Here is a 21,022-nt window from a genome sequence, read left to right on the forward strand (position 1 = left end):
TGTTTGGTAAAGTGGCCAGAAATTCCTTTTCATTTGGAACCAGGAATTGAGAAGTTTAATTTTTTTAAGACATACAGCACAGTAACAGGCCCTTTGGGCCCATGAATCCGTGCCGCCCAATTATACCCAACTAACCTACAACCCCATCCCCCTGTAAGCTTTGAAAACTGGGAGGAAACCGGAGCAACTAAAGGAAACCCACGCGAATACAAGGAGAATGTACAAACTCTAACCCAGATTCAAACCTGGGCCGCCAGTGCTGTAATAAAGTTGTGCTAACTGCTACATTCACTGTGCCGCAATGATTGAGGTGTTTACAAATAGAAAGGGTTTGACAGTACATATCTCCCAACTGGAAGGAGGGTTGATAACAGGTTTAAATTAGATGATCAAAAAATAAAAAAAAGAACTTATTTCTGAAGCAGCAAGTTATTTTGACTTGGCACAAACAGCTGGAAAAAGATTAAATGTGTTTAGAAGTTAAAGGATCAGGGCAGGCATCCCACAAAATAGATGCACACACCTTGGGCCCCTGTACATTTCTCCAGCAATGCTTTCAATCTAAAGAAAGTAAGTGGATATGCACAGTAAGGCCAGTGCAACTTGAAATGGCCACTTGTATCTTGTACTGTTTTCTTTCTTACCCATGAGATCAGTCTGACCCACTGGGCACGTGTCACACACTTATCTTGGTGCTGCCCTTTTTCAATTCCCCGCCTCATTCTCTTGCCTTCATAACTGTCCGTGGTCTCGTACACTGCCAGACTGAGAGCACCTGCAAATTGGAGGAACGACACCTCATCTTCCGTCTGTGACTGCTCCAACCTGATGGCATTAACATCGACCTCTGCCATTTCTGTGAGCCCCCATCATCTATCCCCCTCTCTCCTTTCCTCTAGTTCTCTTTCTCTCTCTCCCCATTTCCCTCCATCTCCTCCCCTCCCAGCTCTATAAAGTCAACCCTTCCCCTCCACTCAGTACTTACCCTTCCTCTCTCCTGATCTCCTATGCATATTCAAGGTCCAGGCACTTCTTCAATGACCCAATGTGTTAAATTAACTTCATTTCTTTCCTTGGATATTGCCTGATCTGTTGGTACACAGAAATGCAGAGTTGAGATTAGAATCTGTACTCCTCCCCCTGACCTTTCTTCCCTTCTTCCCAGCCTTTTAATTCAAGTGCCTGCAGACTTTCACGTTTCACTCCCTTGATTCATTTGACCAGATCACCCCAACAACTCTTTAGGGCAACACTAAACTTGTGCTATCGCAGACATTGCATCTGTCCTCCATTTCTCATTCCACCTTCTCTGCAAATTTACAGTTCCTTTCATACAGTACAATCCGTTATCCAGAATTCAAGCACCTGGCCTCCTCAAATAACTGGCAAAAAAATTGTGGAAAATAAGTGGGTTAAAAAAAAAGGTTTAAAATTGGAGTATCTCGCTATTAGTTCTCTATTCACGCAACATGCAGACCCAAGCAACCAGAAAACTCACTTATCTGGCATTTACAATGTGCGTTGGTGTTGGATACCACAAGTTTTACTGTATCTCTATCTTCCCACTGCTGAGGTGGGGCCTTCCATTGAAAAGTTAACTCTGTTTCTCATTGCCTAACCTGCAGGGGCCGGGTGTTCTACCGCAGCGCTAGGGGCAGGCTTGGCATGGTCATCCCCCATGCCATGTGAGCTGCTAGACCGCCGAGCCCTCCGGGAATCGCTCGAGCCATAGTACTTGGGCCTTCTGAGCAACCTTCCTCGGGTCGGTAAAGCTCTCTTGGGCCAGTAATGGCTGGATGTTGTCGGGCAGATGGTCGAGAAAAATACGCTCAAAGAGTGGGCAGTTGGTGTGATGATCCATCAGCTCCACTAGGGACCTGTCCTCCAAAGCGTCGAGGTGTAGCATCTGAGCGGCATGCTGACACCTGGATAGTCCGAGGGATCCGGTGAGCACTCGCTTGATGGTCCTGCATTTGTCTTCAGCGAGCGGGTGCTGAACAAGGTGCAGCACACATTTGGCGGTGGCCTGTTCCAGGGCAGCGACCACATGGTAGAATTTGGTTGTGTCGGACGAAATCTGGCAGAGGTGAAACTGAGCCTCTGCGTGGCCGAACCAGGTGTCCGGCTCCTGAACCCAGAAGTCGGGCAGCTTGACGGCTATAGCACTGATCCCAGGTTTGCTCATGTTGGGTTTAAAGCCTGAGCCCTTCGTCGACCTAGATCTTCATCTTTGCTTCATATGTTTTTCCAATACGGAGGTGCTGCTGGGCATAAAGCAGAATTTCTCTTATTTTCAATTTTGAGTTGTCCAGTATGTTGAAGCAATGTGCAGAGAAAATGATTAAGCCATCTGCAGTCCATTGATACTGATTTAATGATAAATGTTGCAAATGCACTGGACAAGTTCCCCTACTCAGAGAAATATTAAGAAATAGAACACAAGAAACTGTGGATAATGGAATCTTGAGCAAGCAAAGAGAAACTGAAGAATCTCAGCAGATTAAGCAACATCCAGGGAGAGAAATGAAGTCAATTCAACACTTTGGGTCACACACTTTGTCTTGAAGAAGTGTCTGGACCTTAAATGTTGACTATTCATTTTGCTCCTTGGATATTGCTGGACACTGAGTTCAAAAATAAATAGGAGCCAGCTGGGGCCATCCAGCCCTGCATACTCGTTTATGGCTGACCATCCAAATTCGGTTCCCTGGAATTATGGAGTGATGTTAAAGGACCTTTTATGTGCATCCGGGAGACAGACTAGATGGGGCGGCTCCAGCGATTGGGACCGGGGTTTGAATCCCGTGCTGTCTGTAAGGACTTTGTATATTCTCCCTGCCAATGCATGGGTTTTCCCCAAGGGCTCTGGTTTCCTCCCACCATTCAAAATGTACCAGGGGTGCAAGTTAATTGGGTGTAAATTGGGTGGCGTGGACTCGTGTGCAGAAATGGCCTGTAACCATGCTGTAGGTCAAAAATTAAACTTCACATACAGTAAAAACACATAGAAATACTGGAGAAACTCAACAGGTCTTGCAGCGTCCAGAGGAAGTAAAGATTTATTACTGACGCTTCAGGCCTGAGCCCTTCTTCCGAAGTCCCGAATCGTTCGTATTATATCTTTATCTCCTCTGGACACTGCGAGACTGGCAGGTTCCTCCAGCATTTCTGTGTGTTTTTACTACAATCACAGCACCTGCAGACTTTTGTGTTTCACTCCTAGATCACAGACAATCCAGAACTAGGGGCCACTGTCTAAAAGTAACACATTGCCCATTTTTTTAGTAAAAAAATGTTTCTCTTTTAGAGGGTAGAGGCTTTTAAATTTTCAGTGACAGTAAGCCTTTGAATAATCAGGGCAAAAGCAGATAGATGCTTGATAAATAAGGAAGTGAAAGGTGACCGTCAGTAGACAGAAATGCAGAGTTGAGATTAGAATCTGATCAGCCATGATTCTGTTAAATGGAAAACAAGGCTTTTATCTTTCACTTTGTCTTGTCCACATTGACAGCCTCTTGAAAGTACAATGCTGGGTAAAACTCTGATTTCCCTTCGGATTATATAAATCTTTCACCTTTTACTAAAGTTTATGTATTCAAGGCTTAAGAGTGAGCCCACAAATAGATTTCAGACAATTCTCCAATAATTGAGCCAAGATGACACCTAAATTTTGTGTTTCAATTAATTTCTATGGCTCTCAAGTTGATGATACATGTATGGATGACTGGATCAAGAGTTTATTGTCAAATAAATAAATAATGTACAGATGTAATGAATGTCTTATTTGTTGTGCTTCCTGAGTACATAAAACACTGATAATGATTTAAATAATAACTTACATATGAGAATAAAAAATAAAAATATAGCAAATATAAAAAGAAGAAAATAAATATTCAACAAGGTGGGCTTTTTGAAGGGCTCAAGCCTGAAACGTTGGTCATATAATCTTTATTACTATATGAAGGAGACTGTTTGATCCGTTGAGTTTTTCCAGCTGTGTGTTTTGACTTCTGTTCACAGTTGTCCAGAAATGCAAAAATTGTGTTGCATCAGGAGTTCAGAGAGATCCATAATGATCTTGGATTAGTGTTATGGTTACGGTGGAATGGAGAGATTCAAGAGTGCGATAGCTTCTGGGCAAAAACCGTTCTTGGACGGTATCAAACTTCAGGCTTCTATTCTTGCTGCCTGCGATAGCTTCTGGGCAAAAACCGTTCTTGGACGGTATCAAACTTCAGGCTTCTATTCTTGCTGCCTGCCGACAGCAGGGAGAAGAGAACATGGGCATGTTATGAAGGTCTTTTATGATGGTGGCTGCCTTCTTGAGGAAACACCTTATGTAGATGTCTTTAATGGGCAAGTGATCAGTGCCCCTTATGGACTTGGCCATGTCTCCCACTTTCTCAGAATCAGAATCAGAATTTATTGTCATGAACAAGTCATGAAATTCGATGTTTTGCAGAAGCGTCATAAAGCAAACATTCATATTATAACCATCTTACAACTTTACTATAAAAAAAATTCAGGAATCTGATGGCAGCGGGGAGGAACTGTCCTTGTGCCGCTGAGGCTTGTCTTTAGGCTCCTGTACCTTTTTCCTGATGGTAGCAGAATGAAGAGGTCATGACCTGGGTGCTGGGGATCTTTGAAGATAGAGGCTGCTTTTTTTAAGACACCGCCTCATGCAGATGTCCTCGAAGGAGTGAAGTCTGGTGCCTGTGATGTCGCAGGCCGAGTTAACAAACCTCTGGAGTTTATTCTTGTCTTTAGAGTTGGTGCCTCCATACCAGGCAGTGATCCAACCAGATTAGAATGCTCTCCACGGTACATGTGTTGAAGTTTATGAGACAGACCAAATCTCCTCAAACACCTCACAAAATATAGCAGCTGGTGAGCCTTCTTTGTAATTGCATCAACATGGAGGATCTAGGACAGATCCTTGGAGATGGTGACACCCAGGAATTTGAAGTTCTTGACCCTCTACATTACTGATCCCTTGATAAAGAGTGGATCATGTTCCCCTGACTTCCTCCTGAAGTCCACAATCATCTCCTTGATCTTGCATATGTTGAGCGCAAGGTTGTTGTTGTTACATCATTCAATGAGCTGATTTATCTCCCTCCTGTACGCTTCCTCATTGCCGTTTGTGATTCTGCCAACAACTGTGGTGTCATCGGAAACTTGTAGATAACATTGGAATTGTGCCTGGGCATACATTCTTGGATGTATAATGAGTAGAGCAGTGGGCTAAGCACATATCCTTGGGGTGCACCTGTGTTGATAACAAGAGAGGAGGAGCCATTGTCTCCGATTCATTGCTTCTGATTAATACTGTCTGTAGTCTTTCGATGAGAAAGTCAAGAATCCAGTTGCAGATTTGGTGGGGGGGGGGGGGGTACAGGGGCCCAGAGTTTGTAGCTTCTGTAGATAGCCTTGTGCATTCCTGGGCATTCAGGTTTTTATAGTTTGGTGCCATTACTAAGAATTAAATATCAACGAGGCAACTGTCCTTGGAATCCAAATCTCCAACAGGACAAACTAGCCGTTAAAAAACAAACATAAAAAGAAATGGGTTTTAAGGACTTTGATGGCAGGTGTTTGGGAAATTCAATGGGGTATTCCTGCCTTGGCAAGCTCCTCTCAGTGGCACCCATATATGGCAGCACTACACACAAACTAAATGCACATTTGAACTGGGGATCATACTCAAGAGTGACTTTTTCAAGGTTGTTTTGACACCTTGAAAAAGGTCACATGCAATGGAATATCTAGGATAGATTAGCCTGCAAAGGCAGACTAAATTTCTAATGCCAGAGCCAAGGATTGTGTTTAGGGTTAGGGTTGTGTGAGAGATGGGAAAACTGATCTAAAATTATGAACATGAAGGAAACTAAAATTCATACATCAGTTAATGGCTGTAACCAGTACAAACAGGATGAGCTTGGGGATTAGGATGCAGGAAAGCAGAGTCAGCGCGATTAACATAAGAATCTTCTAGTCTTTGTGACAAGAGCCTCCATAAGACTAAGATAAAGAGTGGTAAGGAACAATAGAATGTAGGAAGTTGAGGTAGTCTGGATCAGATAAGGGTCTCCTAGCCCTGGACAGAAGTACCAAGTTCTACATATCTAATTAGTTAACCTTACACAGATTTACAAAGTTATACATATTAAATTAGCCAACCCTAGACAGGATGAGCCAACTCTGCATACCAAGAGACTGTAGCCCCGAGAATCAGGAAGGTGGACAATAACATGAAGGGACACCGACAGGATACCCCCTGGTCCTCCAAGTATACTGAAACTGCACGTAGGCAGGAAGGATTGCCTAATGCCAAACCTCTCCAGCAGGAGGCAGAAGAATGTAAGGGGGAGGGTACTCCTATACTGAAATCAACTGTATAAAAGTTGGGTGAGCCCCAGTGTATGTGTGTATTCCCAGGGTAAGGGGAAGCACCCAACTTTGCATTGTTGTAAAATAAATGTTCTTTGTTCTCAATTTTTGTCTCGAGCAATTTCTTTAAAGGTACTTCTATTTCTAACAGTTGCCTATGCAGAGTAGGCACACATAAGGACAATAAGCTTGAATGTGGTGCAGTCTGTGGCTTTCAAACAACTGCAGACATCAACTATCTCAATAGCAGACAGCAACGGCAATCTTGTTTTCTGCCCATTTACAAGCAGTGAGCTGTCAACCAGACAAGGATTGGCCCCTTAGTCGTTTGAATTACCAGCAGGCTCCTGACAACTCTAGTTAGTAATGGATTTGTCAGCCCATTTTCCTAAATATATCAATAATACTTCAAGGCTCTTTAGCCAAGAGTAACCAGTAAATGGCCATCAAAATAAAAAGAATGATTGCAATTAACTATCCCTGCACATGTCTGGTAATCTAAGTTTTAAAAGCTGAGTATTATTCCTGCATTACTGGGAATGAACAGATTTCAGGATTCTTCAATAAGTTACTGTTTTATCATCTTCATTCCCCTTCAGCACAAAATGATCATCTCTAGTAACTTTTCAATGGCTCACGATAGTGTTTGAGATAGTTTTAAACTCAGATACAGATGAAGAGACAACTTTGAGGAACATCTCCATTCAATTTGCAGGGGTAGTCTTGATTTTCCACTTGCCTGTCACTTTAATTCTCCATCCCACTCCCATTCCGATTTTTCTGTCTGTGAAGTCTTGCACTATTCCAAGGAGGCCCACCAAAAGTTTGGGGAACAGAACTTCATCTTCTTTCTGAGCGTGATGCAGATTTCAGGACGTCATCACTCTGTGATGTTACCTCAGTTTGTCTCTCTTCCGTGTAGCCTGCAGGACCTGCCCAACAGCCTCTTAGTGACTTTCTCAGAATCAGGATTTATTGTCATGAACAAGTCATCAAATTTGGTGTTTTGCAGCAGCGTCGTTGTGCAAACATTCAGATTATAACCATCTTATGACATTACTATATTAAAAAAATCAGTGCACGAAAAGTAAGGCAGGGTCTTTGGTTCATTGATAATTCAGTGGGGAAGAAGTTTTTGTGCTGCTGAGTGCTTGTCTTTAGGCTTCTGTACTTTTTCCCTGATGGTAACAGAGTGAAGAGGGCATGGCCTGGGTGGGTGGGGGTCTTTGAAGATAGAGGCTGTTTTAAGCCACCACCTCATGAAGATGTCCTGGATGGAGTGAAGTCTGGTGCCTGTGATGTGGCAGGCCGAGTTAACAACCCTCTGAAGTTTATTGTTGTCCTGAGGGTTGTACATCCATATTAGGGAGTGATGCAACCAGCCAGAATGCTTTCCATGGTACACCTGTAGAAGTTTATGAGAGTCTTTTGGTGACACATCAAATCTTCTCAGACACCCCACAAAGTATAGCTGCTGGCGAGCTTTCTTTGTGAGCGGATCAACATGGAGGCTCCAGGACATATCTCGGAGATGTTCACACCCAGGAATTTGAAGTTCTTGACCCTCTCCACTACTGAGCCCTCGATGAGGACTGGGTCGTGTTCCCCTGACTTCTTCCTGAAGTCCACAATCACCTCCTTGGTTTTGCTGACGTTAAGCGCAACATTGTTGTTACACTATTCAATGAGTTGATCTATCTCCCTCCTGTACACTTCATTTAGTTTTCTCATATCTACCATCTTTTGTATTCTCACTCTCTAACTGCTCCTCCATTAATTCGTTAGTGAGATGACAATTTATCCCCAAGACAACCTTAGCCCCACTCCATCAAATATATTCTTTGTCCTATCTACCCACCCATAACCTCACTGCAACTAGAAACTAGTTTGTTTTCTTTCTTTCACAGTGGGGACAAAAAGTATTTAACCTAGAATATTAACTCTTCCCAGAGATGCTGCTGACCTGCTGAGTATTTGCTGCATTTTTTTGTTTAATTTTACATTTTTGATGCACTTACTACTGGATTAGTGGGTGGGAGGAGTGGAACTAAGTTAAATGGATCACCATGGCCATGATTTCCTTCATGCTGAGAGCTGTTGCCATAATTCGCTTTGGATTTAGACTTGAAGGGAAATATCTACTCATGATTGCATCTGATAACCATGCAGATAACAGGCAAAATTATCAACAGGGTTAGTGTAGCAGTTAGTTCAACACTATTAAAGTGCCAGTGACCCGAGTTGGAATACGATGCTGTCTGTAAGGAGATGGTATGTTTTCCAAGGGTCTGCTGGGTTTCCTTTAGGTAGTCCAGTTTCCTCCCTCTCTCCAAAAAACACTTGTAGGTTCATTTGGATGCCATGGATTTGTGGGCCAGAATGGCCTGTGGCTGTGTTGTATGTCTAAATTTTAAAAATTAAGTCACTTGCAGTGGTAATGTCCTCTATAACTGAATAGTTTACTGATACTCAATGGGTTCCTGCTACTAGCTTGAAGTTCAGCTCACGTGTGGTCCCTCAGGGCCTTTCTTCAGGTAATTGATATCTTCAGGAGAGAAAGAATGGAAATGATTGGAGCAGCAGGTAGAAGTGAATCGAGCAAAATCCAAGCTCTTTTACACAAAAGGTAACTGAGTCGGCAACAGAAGAAAATTAAAACGCAATGGTCTACAGACACTGTGATTGAAATAAAAACACAATGTGGGAGAAACTCAGCAGGTCAGTGTCCTTTAGAGAGAAAAGATAAAGATACTTGACCAACGTTTCAGGCTTGTGTCATGTATTTACCCTAAAGAAAAGTGCGGACCCAGGAGAGCGGGGAGCAGATACACAGCGCTCCTCCATAGTGTCCTACTGCGCTGTCCTGATGCCAATGGCTCTGTACATGGTTTAAACAGCCTGTTAAAGAAGACAATGGTGTTTTTTAAAAATTCTGCAACAACAGAACTCTGTGTCTAAGATGGCGGCACCTGTGCTGGGCAATATATCACAAAGGATTGCAGACTCCAGGGGTGCAGTGGAGCAGAGCAGGGCACCTGAAACGGGGAGAACACTCATCCATTGAGAAGGAGAAGTATTGGAGACCACCCCACAGGGAAGGTGACCATGGCTGCGGACTAGTGAGGGGTTCAGCAGCTGAAGGACCCTCACAGGATAGGGGTGGTTGGGAGTTACGGTTGAAGGACTCTCTCAGGATGCAGGCTTCTGGCGTCGATTGCACCTTTTCCAGTTTCTCTGAGAGTTTAAATGCTTGATCAATAAGTAAGCATAAATTTAAATTTTAAATTTAGACCTACAGCACAGTAACAGGCCCTTTCAACCCACAAGTCCATGCCGCCCAATTTACACCCAATTGACCCAAAACCCCTGGTACGTTTTGAAGGGTGGGAGGAAACTGGAGCGCCCGTGGATAACCCATGGAGACACAGGGAGAACATACAAACTCCTTACAGATGGCACAGGATTCAAATCCTGGTCCAGGCACTGTAACAGGGTTGCACTAACCACTAAGCTCACCATACCGCCCACAGTTCTAAATTTTCTCCATATATTTTTCAGGTATTCAGGAAATAACCAGGGTTATAACTAGCAGTCAATTGGAAAGGTTTAAATTAATTAAAGAAAACCAACGTGGGTTTATTAAAAACAAATAGTATCTTCCTTGGGATTTCTCTGTTAAAGTACATCTATATGGATTCCAAAAGGTATTTGATAAGGTGGGACATAATACGTTCTTCAAGATTGAAGGCCAAGAAATAGAGGCAGCAGCAAAATGGGCTGAAAATTGACTGTGTAAATGGAGTATTGAAAGGTTGCTTTCCATGGGAATTTGACTTGGACCACTGTTTATGTATATTCATGACTGGACTTGGATATAGAGAGTGTAACTCACACAGGGTGAAGGTATATAAACTGAGAGGAGGATAAAGATAATAATGATACTTAAAAGTGATGTGATGATAATTTATTGTCACATTCTTAAGCCCAATGTACAGATGCATCAAAATTCTTTCTTGTTGCAGCCAGGCAGGTTGAGTTACACCAACTACAGTAGTGTAAATTAAAATGCCATAAAATTGCATGTCAAGAAAACAGTTAAGGATGGTTAATAAGATCATAAGACATTGGAGCAGAAATAGGCTATTCAGCCCATCGAGTGTCCCACCACTATCACAAGCTAATTTAATTTCCCACTCAGCCCCTCTGCCCAGCCTTTTCCCCATAACCTTTGAAGCCCAAGCTAATCAGGAACCTATCAAACTCTGCCTTAAATAATCCAGACTCTACAACCACCTGTGGCAACAAATTCTACAGATTTACCATCCTCTGGCTAAAGAAATTCCTCCGCATCTCTGTTCCAAACAGACACCCTTCAATCCTGAAGCTGTGTCCTTGTGTTCTAGACTTTCCCACTATGGGAAACAACCTTTCTACATCTACTCTGTCCATGTTTGAAATGTTTCAATGAGATCCCTGCTCATTCTCCTAAATTCCAAAGAGTTCAGGCCAAGAGCTGTCCAATGTTCCTCACATGAGAATACTTGCATTCCTGGAATCATTCCTATGATCTTCTTCTGAACCATAGAATGTTACCATAGAACCCTCTGCAACATCAATATATCCTTTCTTAAACGAAATGTGAAAAAGTCAAGGTAAAGTGTAGAGTACAGTACAAGACATGACTATAATATTAGTTTGTTGAATTTTTCAAGACAGTAAGAGAAAGCAGTTGAAGTTAATATTCCTCAACTTTATCAGTGGGGGAGGGGGTAGAATCCAAGAGAATGGAAGTCACAATGAACCTTTACAAATAATAGGCTAGATTATTGTGTCCAATGTCCAGTGGTAGCTTTCAGAGAGAATAGAAGGGCTTAGGAGTAGGTACTGAAGAGATTTATTGAAATGATTCAAGGACAAAGAGGCGTTGGTTCTGTGGATGGACTGATGAAGCTCGGGATTTTGTTCATTTGGAGCAGAGAAGATGGAGAATAAAACCAAAGATTTAGAAACAAAATTCAATATGAGGAATCAAAGAAGTGGAATCGGAATGAAATTAGATTAATCTCTTCCCAACACGACCGTCTGTAAATAAGACCGAAAGAAATTAAGGGTGCGTGTCTATGATACCATTCTGTAAGCATGGTAAGCTCGACAAAGAAGATGGCTAGCAAGAGGAAAAACCCATCCCCTGCTGACAGATCTGGCAAAAAGCCGAGGAACTTGTTCAATTTGGAATTGAAAATGACTTGATTTACAACTTCTACATGCCACCATAACATACGTCCTGTTGTGAGAATGAAACACTTCATGGCTGTTTTCCAAGCTTTATTCAACTTAATCGTACAGTTACAGTCTGAAAATGGCAGCAGTTAGAATTTAAAAGAAAGGCGCCAGACAGCAGCTAGAAGCTAATTGGAGCAAGAGGTCAGGTGACCTGAGGACCGCTGGCAGCCAGGATCAATTAAATAGGAAATGCAAACTCATTAACAATTAAGAATAACTTTGTAATATTACACTGGTTGGTCAGAATTTGGATGTACGTCAGGGAATAGCTGTATTGAAAGAAGTAACAACAACGAGAGGGAATTTTGGTCATTGCAGTGAGTGGTAGGGTCTGGGATACATCTCTGGTGTTAGTGGTGGAGCCATGGTCTACTGTACCTTCAGAAAATAGCCTGGATCAGAGTCTGAAAGAGAAAACAGGAAACTCAGAAGGGATGTGGGGAGAGTCAAGGGTAGTGGGACTAGCCAAAATGCTTATACATAGAGCTAGTATGGACTGGGCAGACAGAATGGCCTCCTCCCTTGCATTAACTATTCTGTGATTTCCTTGAAGCTGCATTTCAGCCCTGGAATGATGGAAGGTCCAACCCACTATAAGTGTTAATTTGGTCAACCTTAATTTAAATTTTAAATTTAGACAGGCCCATAATTAACCTACCCCCATGTGTTTTGGAGGAAACTGAAGTGCCTGGAAGAAACTCACAAAGACATGGGGAGAATGTACAAACTCCCTACAGACAGCACCAGATTCGAACCCCAGTTCTGGTCGCTGGTGCAGTAACAGCACTGCGCTAACCGTGCGGCCCAGAATTTAGGCCCAGACCAAGCTTCAATGTTCAATGGTCCTTTTATTGTCAATGTGGTTAATCCCTCTGTTTTCTGCCATTTTATCTCCTTCCAACCTAGGTCAGCACCAACATAATCCTTCTCAATGATCATTGAGAAGTGCACTAACTGGATACCGTGTGGAGTAGACAAGATGGGGCATTTCCTGGGGCAGCCATATTAAAATAAATAGCTCTGTATCTGTGTTAAACTAGCTCATAGAGAAGTGCAATGTGACACCATTAAGTGGTGTGGTGAGGATATACCTGCTAATCTCTGGCTTCTAAAATAGAAATCCATTCTTTCCACTCTCACTCACTGCTCATACAAGTGCATTACTTATTCTGTTTATTTCTGTCAGTAATAATACTGTAATTGCATGTAAGTTCGGTTCTGCTATCCATGTTAGCAATAGTTATCAGTGATTATTTAGTATTGGAGCAACACATAAATGCTGGAGAATCTCAGTGGGTCAGGGAGCATCCATGGAAGGCAATAGATAGTCATTGCTTCGGGCCATAACCATTCATCAGGAATAGCAAGAAAGGAGCAGAAGCCTGAAAAAATGGGTGCAGGTTGCATTGGGTGGGGGGGGGGGGTGGTGGGTGTAGGGGAAGGAGCACCAGTTGGCAGGTGAGAGGTGAATAAAAGATAAAAGGGTGGTAGGTGGATGGGGAAATTGGTTTGAGGAGGCAGGCTGGATGCGTCGGTTGGTGGATAGTGGGGAATGGTAATACTCCATGAACATGATCTGTAGGATGCACCCTGTGGTTGTCATCTGACATATTTTAAGCACTGATTGAGTGTGATAGATTGTGAATTGAAATTCAAGACCTTGACCAAATTTTACACTGAAACCATCGATGGCATTGATTTGAATTCCTCCATCCTCAAGTATTTCTGAAGCATTAGATGTCTGAAATTTCAGGATTGAACAGTAAAAGAACAATGTTGGTCCATCCAAAATGATTGTATTGGGAAGGGTTGTGGCTGTCAATGTGACAGCACTGCTCCCTACTTAGTCGGAGGACGCACCGCTGCCAATCAAGGTTTGCTTCCTCCCCATTTATTAGTGCACATCTTACAGTAGATCCATGTAAATTACCTGGATTGCACTCTCCAGCCTGCCTGTACTTGGGCTATTATAATTAGATTAACTCTCCTGCCACTGAGCTATTGGCCCCCAGTAAATGGTCTGTCTGGGCTTGTCCCTCCATCACTATCAAGGGGCCATGTGCTCCTTGTTCTCCCTCTTTGCCAGCTTGGAACCAGCCTGCTTAACTCCAGGCCTAGAAATGTGGAAGGGGGCTGGAGAAACTGTTGGTAAGATGTGCACCGTTAAAAGGGTGGGGAACATTTAATTAGTGTCCCTTATAGCATTGAGCTGTTCCTGCACTGAGTTGGGGGGCTGGTGTGGCACGTAGTGATTTTCCCCTGATCATTGTATGTCCCAGTTCATTGTGCTGTGTGTGTGTGTTCTGCATCAGTTGCCATTTTCCCATACTTGCCTACATCAAAACTGTGCTCAGAGTCCCTGCCTTTGAGACCTACCAAACCTGTTTCCTCACTCACAACAATGATATGGCCCATTATTTGTCCATATAATTATCATTATTCAGGCCTTGATTAGATTGTATTGTCCTCTGGTAGTAAATAATAGCCGTGGATTCCTCTAATAGGCATAAAAAATTTTGTTTGATCAGCCAAGGGCTCTGAAGCAATAACTCAACCTAACATTTAAACATCAACAGGTACTTTGTTCTTTCTGTTGACCTCGCTTTATGGGTGTTACTCATTGGTACTTACCGTGAAATTGATTTTGACTGAATGCCAAATATAAACGTCTGGAGATATTGTTAACTTTCTTTAACCTCTTATTAATTTAAACTAACAATTTAAGAAATTATTTCTATTTATAACTAGTTTTTGCTCATCCTTTCCAAATGGACATCAATATGTTTGTTGATGTAGAAGGGAAAATGGTCTTTATATTTAACCTTCACGAAATATAAGACCCATCAACCTAGTTCAGCTGTCCAGCATCCTGCAGAATGAACATTGACACGAGAACGTGGAAAACTTGAAATCCTTTCCATATCTCAAAACCACTTCTCAATGAAGCCATACAACTTGATAATGATAATTCACCACCTTCAGCATTTGTTTAATTTCAGATTTCAGTTTTATTGTCGGAGTACATTACATGACATACCATATAACCCTGAGATTCTTTTTCCTGTAAGCGAGGCAGAATTACCACTTATTGGTAGTGCAAAAGAACTGTACTCAATGTATACATGTAAACAAATAAAGAAATTGTGATGAAGAGAGAAAAAAATCAATGAAGTGCACAAGTACGAGTCCTTAAATGAGTCTCTGATTGAGTTTGTTGTTGAGGAGTCTGATGGTGGAGTGGTAGCAGCTGTTCCTGAACCTAGTGGTACGAGTCTTGTGGAACCTACACCTCTTTCCTGATAGTAGCAGTGTGTGCAGGATGATATGCATCCTGCTCTCTGATGGTAGTGTTCCCTGTCAATGTTCTCGTTGGGGAAGGTAATGTCTCTGGGCTGCATCCACTACCTTTTGCAGGGCTTTTCCAATGCCATTAGTATGTTGCGTCCAGGAAAGATCCTCCGAGATAGTGACTCCCAAGATCTTAAATTTGCTTACCCTCTGAATCTCTGATCCCCTGATGATCACTGGATTATACACCTCTGATTTTCCCTTCATGAAGTCAACAATCAGCTCCTTGGTTTTGGGGAGATTGAGTGCGAGATTGTTGTTGGTACACCATTCAGCCAGGTTTTCAATCTCCCTACTGTACGCTGATTCATCACCCCTTTTTATGCAATCCACTACCTTTAAGAAGGGGCTAATTAAGTATGCAAGGAAGAAAATAACAGAAATGGAGGATCTTTATGAGCATTGTCCTGTTAGGATGAAGAACCTGATTTTCATGCTGAAATAGCACACGGCCATGAAAACCCCAGAATGAATGGTCAATGAGGCATGTTTTCTATTGGTCCCTTACTGAATACAGCCTCTGCCACGGAAAGATCCTGGAATATGTGGCCCGTTTGCTAATTCTCAATTGAAACTTCTCAAAGAAGGTTGACATCAAAGATGAAATTCACCACTGCCTTCAGCGGACAAGCACAAGTTTTGAGAAAAAGAGTTTACAAAGGTCAAGATGTGAATCACAACATGACTCGTGCTCTGACCAGCAGCAGTTAGGCCTGCTCTCATCTCTGCTTCTGAGACTTGGGTGATTTGCCTTGTGCTCCTCAAGTTACCAGAGAGAAAGCATCAACATTATGTCTGCAAAATGATTCAGATCCGCTGATTGGATAATTAGGCCAACATCACCATTGGAAGGACCAACACATTCATGTGCCTGATGTCAGATTCCTAAAATAGCTCTTTAGTTCAGAACCCAGCTGCAAGAGCAGGATACTCAGCCTCTTTCACCACTTACATAACATGCCAGTTGCTTCTCGGCAGCACCTCTTTCCTGAACTAGTCCCCTATTCTGGGAGTCCTTGATATCTAAAACATTTCGTCTTTTTTCCCTGCTGAACCTCCACTGCCCTCATGAGGAGTGAATTTCAGCTCTGTGGGAAGGGGAGAAGTTTCTTTTGGTGTCCTTATTCTGTGACCCCTGGATCCAGACAATGGATCCCAACAATGGGAAACATGAACTTTGCCCTTGCCAAATAAACTGCCAGAGGAATTTTGTACTCTTCACCCCTCATTCTGTAATCTGGACAGAATTCAAGGCCATTCTGCCTAATCTCTCACCATCAAACCCATCTCCATTACGGTAAATCAATCAAGGAAACTTCTATTGCCCTCTAACGCAGGCACATCCTTCCTTAGATAGGGAGGTAAGACCAATGTTGATATTTCTGACACAGTTTCACCAAGATCCTATATAATTACAAAACAATATTATTATTTTTTGTGCATAAAATCACTTGCAATGATGGCCAAAATTTTGTTTGCTTTCCAAATTGTTTATTGCACATCATATTCGTTTTCAACACTACATTTGAATTAGTGGTGTAGTTACAATAGCCATGGATGAATAAGTAGCCAACCCCATCCTTATATTGTGAATAAATAAGAAAATCTTCATACTACTCTGAGGCCTGTCAGTAGTGACAACTCCCGATAAGAATCCTCACACTCTGGAACATTGGGGCCAAAATGCTGATTTTTTTATAATGATTCACTGAAGTGGTTGGAAAGGGGTCTTATGCAGATAGTTTGTGCTTCATGGTTCTTGAGTTCACCTCTGTCAAATCTAAGATTTATTTCTCCCCTCATTTCACCATGGCTACGTACAAAATCCCTGGCCTACAGGAGAGTTCATATCTCTACAGTTGAGAAAAACAAATTGATGTGGAAATGGATGACGTTAAATATTTCCTGTCTGATTATGACTTTTTTAAAAAAATCAACTTCTTTCTAAGTTGGTGCTTGCTTTCTGATAAAATGAGATTGGGATAAAATACCAGGGCAGCAACACTGAAGTGGATCCATGATCTGATTTTGTGGAGTGATTGGAACCATTAGTCCTAATGCGCTGCACTGAATCCTGAGGAGAACATAAGGTGCCTAAACTGATTCAAGTTGATGGCAAATGAGCTCCCTGGAATTGGATTTGATATGTATTTTTTCAAATAATCAAGGTTATTGTGAGAAATCCGCATGTTTACAATTTGGAAAAGAGGCATCTGCTGGCTCATCAGTAAAATCACTTTTACCCATCAGTGAGACTGAATATATTTTTATTACATGTGGGATGGGAATGAATGACTGAAAACGTGGATTGAAAGGGATTCCCAATCCTTAAATAATAATGAAATCACGAGGAAGGAAGGATATGATACAGAACTGAATACAGTGAAGAAAAAGATTAATAAAAATAACTATTTTAACTTTCTCAAGTTTAACCCCACTAGCTTTGAAACATGAATAGCTGCACCATCAGACTCCCGGCTCCGATATCTCAGTGGTTAGAGCACTGGTCTTGTAAACCAGGGTCGTGAGTTTGTTTCTCGTTGGGGCCTCATTTCTGTGGGGGGCGCAGGACAAAGTGGCGACTCTCTGCCTTCCTTACGGTGGACAACGTTAAAGAATTTCAAGCATGTTACATTCTAAAGGTAGTATCACGTGACAACAATGGAACCTTTACCTTTCAACAAGAAACTCAATCAGGTGTTTTTTTAGACAGCTATGATGGGAAAATCTGTGAAAATTTTAACATAAATAAACGTAATACTCACTTTGTGGTCATTTACACTGCACCTCTTAAGCTCCTGTGCGCGTTAGTCCCGGTGTGGCTGGCTGCTACAAGCTATGGCTCTGCAGAACCTATAGCACAGAAGAGGTTATAGCTGCATGCAGGTTAGCTCAGAAAGAACATGCTGTTCCCAGAAAGAAAGATACGAATCCCAGTTGAGTGTTGTCAACACTGAGCTTTACGCTTTTATTCTCAAGATGAGGGGCATAGTCAAAACCCCCTAATCGCTGATTGGTGCATTTGAGATCCGCTTTCTTTGATAGGCTAGTTAGGCTCCTTTAGTGGTGGCCAATTGGAGGGTAGCGCTGCGGGTTTCAGGCAGCCTGCTGGATCGTCATGTTCGTCCTTCATTTTGTGAGGTGCCCCGAGGAGGCTGTGAGGTACTGCCTCATCGGGGCTTTTACGTGGAACAACGTGGCCCGAGTCATCAGCTGGATGTCGAATTCATGAGGTGAGTTTTGCTGTGCGATTTAGACAGCAGGCTTCCCCTGAAAAGTGGTAGGAATTGACTAAAAATTCCTGCACTTTCCTTTTCAGATTGCCAGTGTAATGGCAAATTTTGTGGATTGTTCCATTACATGCCTGCAGTCTAAAAACCCAAAGGGACTAATTTAAGGACTCTTTTGCTCTTTTTTCTCTCTGTATTACAGTTAGTTTGTTTACATTTCTTTATTTATTTACATCAGAGCTAGACTTGTTGTAGTGTACTTTGAAATTTTAAAACAAGTTAAATAGATGTGATCTACCGGGACCAATGCCTGAAGAGGGCGCACAAAATCAGTGAACTGGTGCAGACTCGAAAGGCCAACATGGCCTGTTTCCGCTCCGTAAATGGTTATACGGTTATATGTGTACGTTGAGTCCAGTTTTTCGCACTACCAATAAATGGTAATTCTGCCTGGCCCACAGGAAAAAGAATCTCAGGGTTGTATGTGATGTCTGTATGTACTCTGATAATAAATCTGAAATCTGAATCTTAAATGCATCCATGCGAGTGGCAATTGTGAGTTTTAAATACTTGGACCACTATTGGACATGAGTTTCTTTGGGAAATAGTTGTTTGATCTGGCATTCCATTGTAAGCCAAGGACAATCAGATGAAATATTGTGCTTCCAACAAGTGATTCGTTAAATCCAAATCAAATGGGTCTTGAAGCATCTCTAAAGTATTGTTTCATTAAATGGAGTATCTGCAAACAACCATAAGCAATACTTTAGAGCCTCACAATGTACTGGAAACACACACCCTTGTGTCATTTGAACAGGAAGTTAAAGAAATAACTTTATACAAAGAAATTCATTCTGAAGGCCATCAGTTCAAGGGGACTCCGGCCTGTCCAATGTCTTTGTGCAGCATCCAGGATGATTCTAAATGAAGCTCCCACAGGTCTCATCAAGCTGAAACAATCTTTTCTCTTTGATGGCTACTGGCTGGCTTGCCAGTGTAATCACTGTTTACAACTCCTGCCAAACAGCTTGTTACTGTTCTACTGCCTGGGAGGGACCATTATTCATTATGTTCATTACCTTGGTATCACAGGGAAGATGTTGATTTTGTTAATCCCACCATGGCATCTTAAATCAAAGGCGTGATGAAACTGTTCAATTGCATTTGGCTCCTGACTGTCTGATTGTCGTGAATCAAAGGCACAGATTTTAACCTTGAACTGGCATGTAAAGCAAAACAACCACCCCTTAGATATTATGAATCTTTCTGTGGTTGAAAAAAACCCAATTTATTTGAAAGATACTGTTTTCTTGTCTGATTTAATGGAGAACATCAACACATTTGTCACAAGTAGGTTAAAGTTACTGTTAAACTCACAAACAAGAAGTCTAAAAAGAAACCCTCACATATTTGGGCAGTATACAAAAGTGCTGAAGAAACTCCACAGGCCACACAGCGTCCATAGGAAGTAAAATGCAGGCGTGGATTCCAGCCAAACTTCCAGTTTGGCACTCACTAATACCTCACGTACCTCATGTCAAGTCAAGTAAAGCTGATTGTCATCTGTTTGTACAAGTACAACCCAGAAAAACAGGATTCTCTGGTCCTTGGTGCAAAACACACAGACATAACACACATATAGACAAACAATACACGTGCAGGACAAGTATTTTATCTGAAAAGATGAATAAATAGATATTGTTTTGTACAAATGAAAGTCTCGGAGGGTCAGTGTGAGCAGTTCCTTTGGTCGTTCACTATCCTCACTGCCTGTGGGAAGAAGCTGTTCCTTTGCCTGGTGGGGCTGGCTCTGATCCTCCTGGGTCTCTTCCCCTATGAGAGCAGCCGAAAGATACCGTGTATGGGGGAAGGGGTCCTCAATGATTTTGCATGCCTCTTTCAGACAATGATCCCAGTAGTTCATGTTGATTGGGGGGGGGGGGGGCAGGAGAGGGGAAGGGAGACTCCAGTTATCCTCTCTGCCACTCTTATGATCCTGTGGATTGACCTCTGATCCATTTCTCTGGAGCAACCATTCCACACTGTGATGCAGCCAATCAGGACGCGCTCGAGAAGATTGACATAATAGTGGTTGGTAGTTTTGCCCGATTCAGTCTTGTTAGTAAAGTCATAATGCAAAGCAGAGATGAGTGTTTATTCAATGTTGTACATTGATGAATGTAGATTATTTACTGAAATACTGGTTTACACTGATGGAAACATCAGAAATCAACTACATTAACTGTGGAAGGAGTTTTTCTCATGGTCAGGACAATTAGTCCTGATCAGCAGAGGTAAGCAACGCCAACCAATTATGCACATTTCAAACCAGGTTGTCATAACTAAGGGAACCAAAAGGTATTAGGATGTTGAGAAGGTAAGAGCCTAAAGTAATATTTTGTATAGGAACTGGATGCAGGACGAAAGAAAGGTCTGGAGGAAGGCGATGATATGTGTATCTTTAGTGTTAGACAACATTCTCAGCAGGTCTCTACTGGATCAGATAAATGACCACATACGGTATTCAATCATTTGGTGCCCTGTTTTATCTTCCACTGCCCCTTCCTCCCTCATCTCCTCCTCCTCCTCCTCCCACCATTCTATCAGGCACTTGCCTGTGCTCACAGCTTGACAAAAGGCTCAGGCCTGAAACGTTGGCTACTCTTTACTTCCCATAGATGAGCATGACTTGCTAAGTTTCTCCAGCACTTTTGTGTATTGGTGAAACAATGAATGCTCCCTTAACAAATGATCTCATTCTTCTGTTT

The 21,022-nt window shown here is 42.2% G+C and overlaps 1 long non-coding RNA gene across 5 annotated transcripts in view; it reads right to left on the reverse strand.

The window, feature by feature from the left end:
• Nucleotides 1-21,022, reverse strand: part of LOC138749894 (uncharacterized) — a 245,345-nt gene that overhangs the window by 102,865 nt on the left and 121,458 nt on the right. For all 5 annotated transcript variants that reach the window (XR_011348924.1, XR_011348923.1, XR_011348922.1 and 2 more), the window contains exons 5-6: nt 17,790-17,877; nt 986-1,089 (exon numbers count right to left, since the gene is read on the reverse strand). This is a non-coding gene — a long non-coding RNA (uncharacterized lncRNA). The remainder of the gene's footprint in view (nt 1-985; nt 1,090-17,789; nt 17,878-21,022) is intronic.

The sequence above is a fragment of the Narcine bancroftii genome, chromosome 14 (genome assembly GCF_036971445.1).
Source record: "Narcine bancroftii isolate sNarBan1 chromosome 14, sNarBan1.hap1, whole genome shotgun sequence".
In the NCBI taxonomy this organism is placed as follows: Eukaryota; Metazoa; Chordata; class Chondrichthyes; order Torpediniformes; family Narcinidae; genus Narcine; species Narcine bancroftii.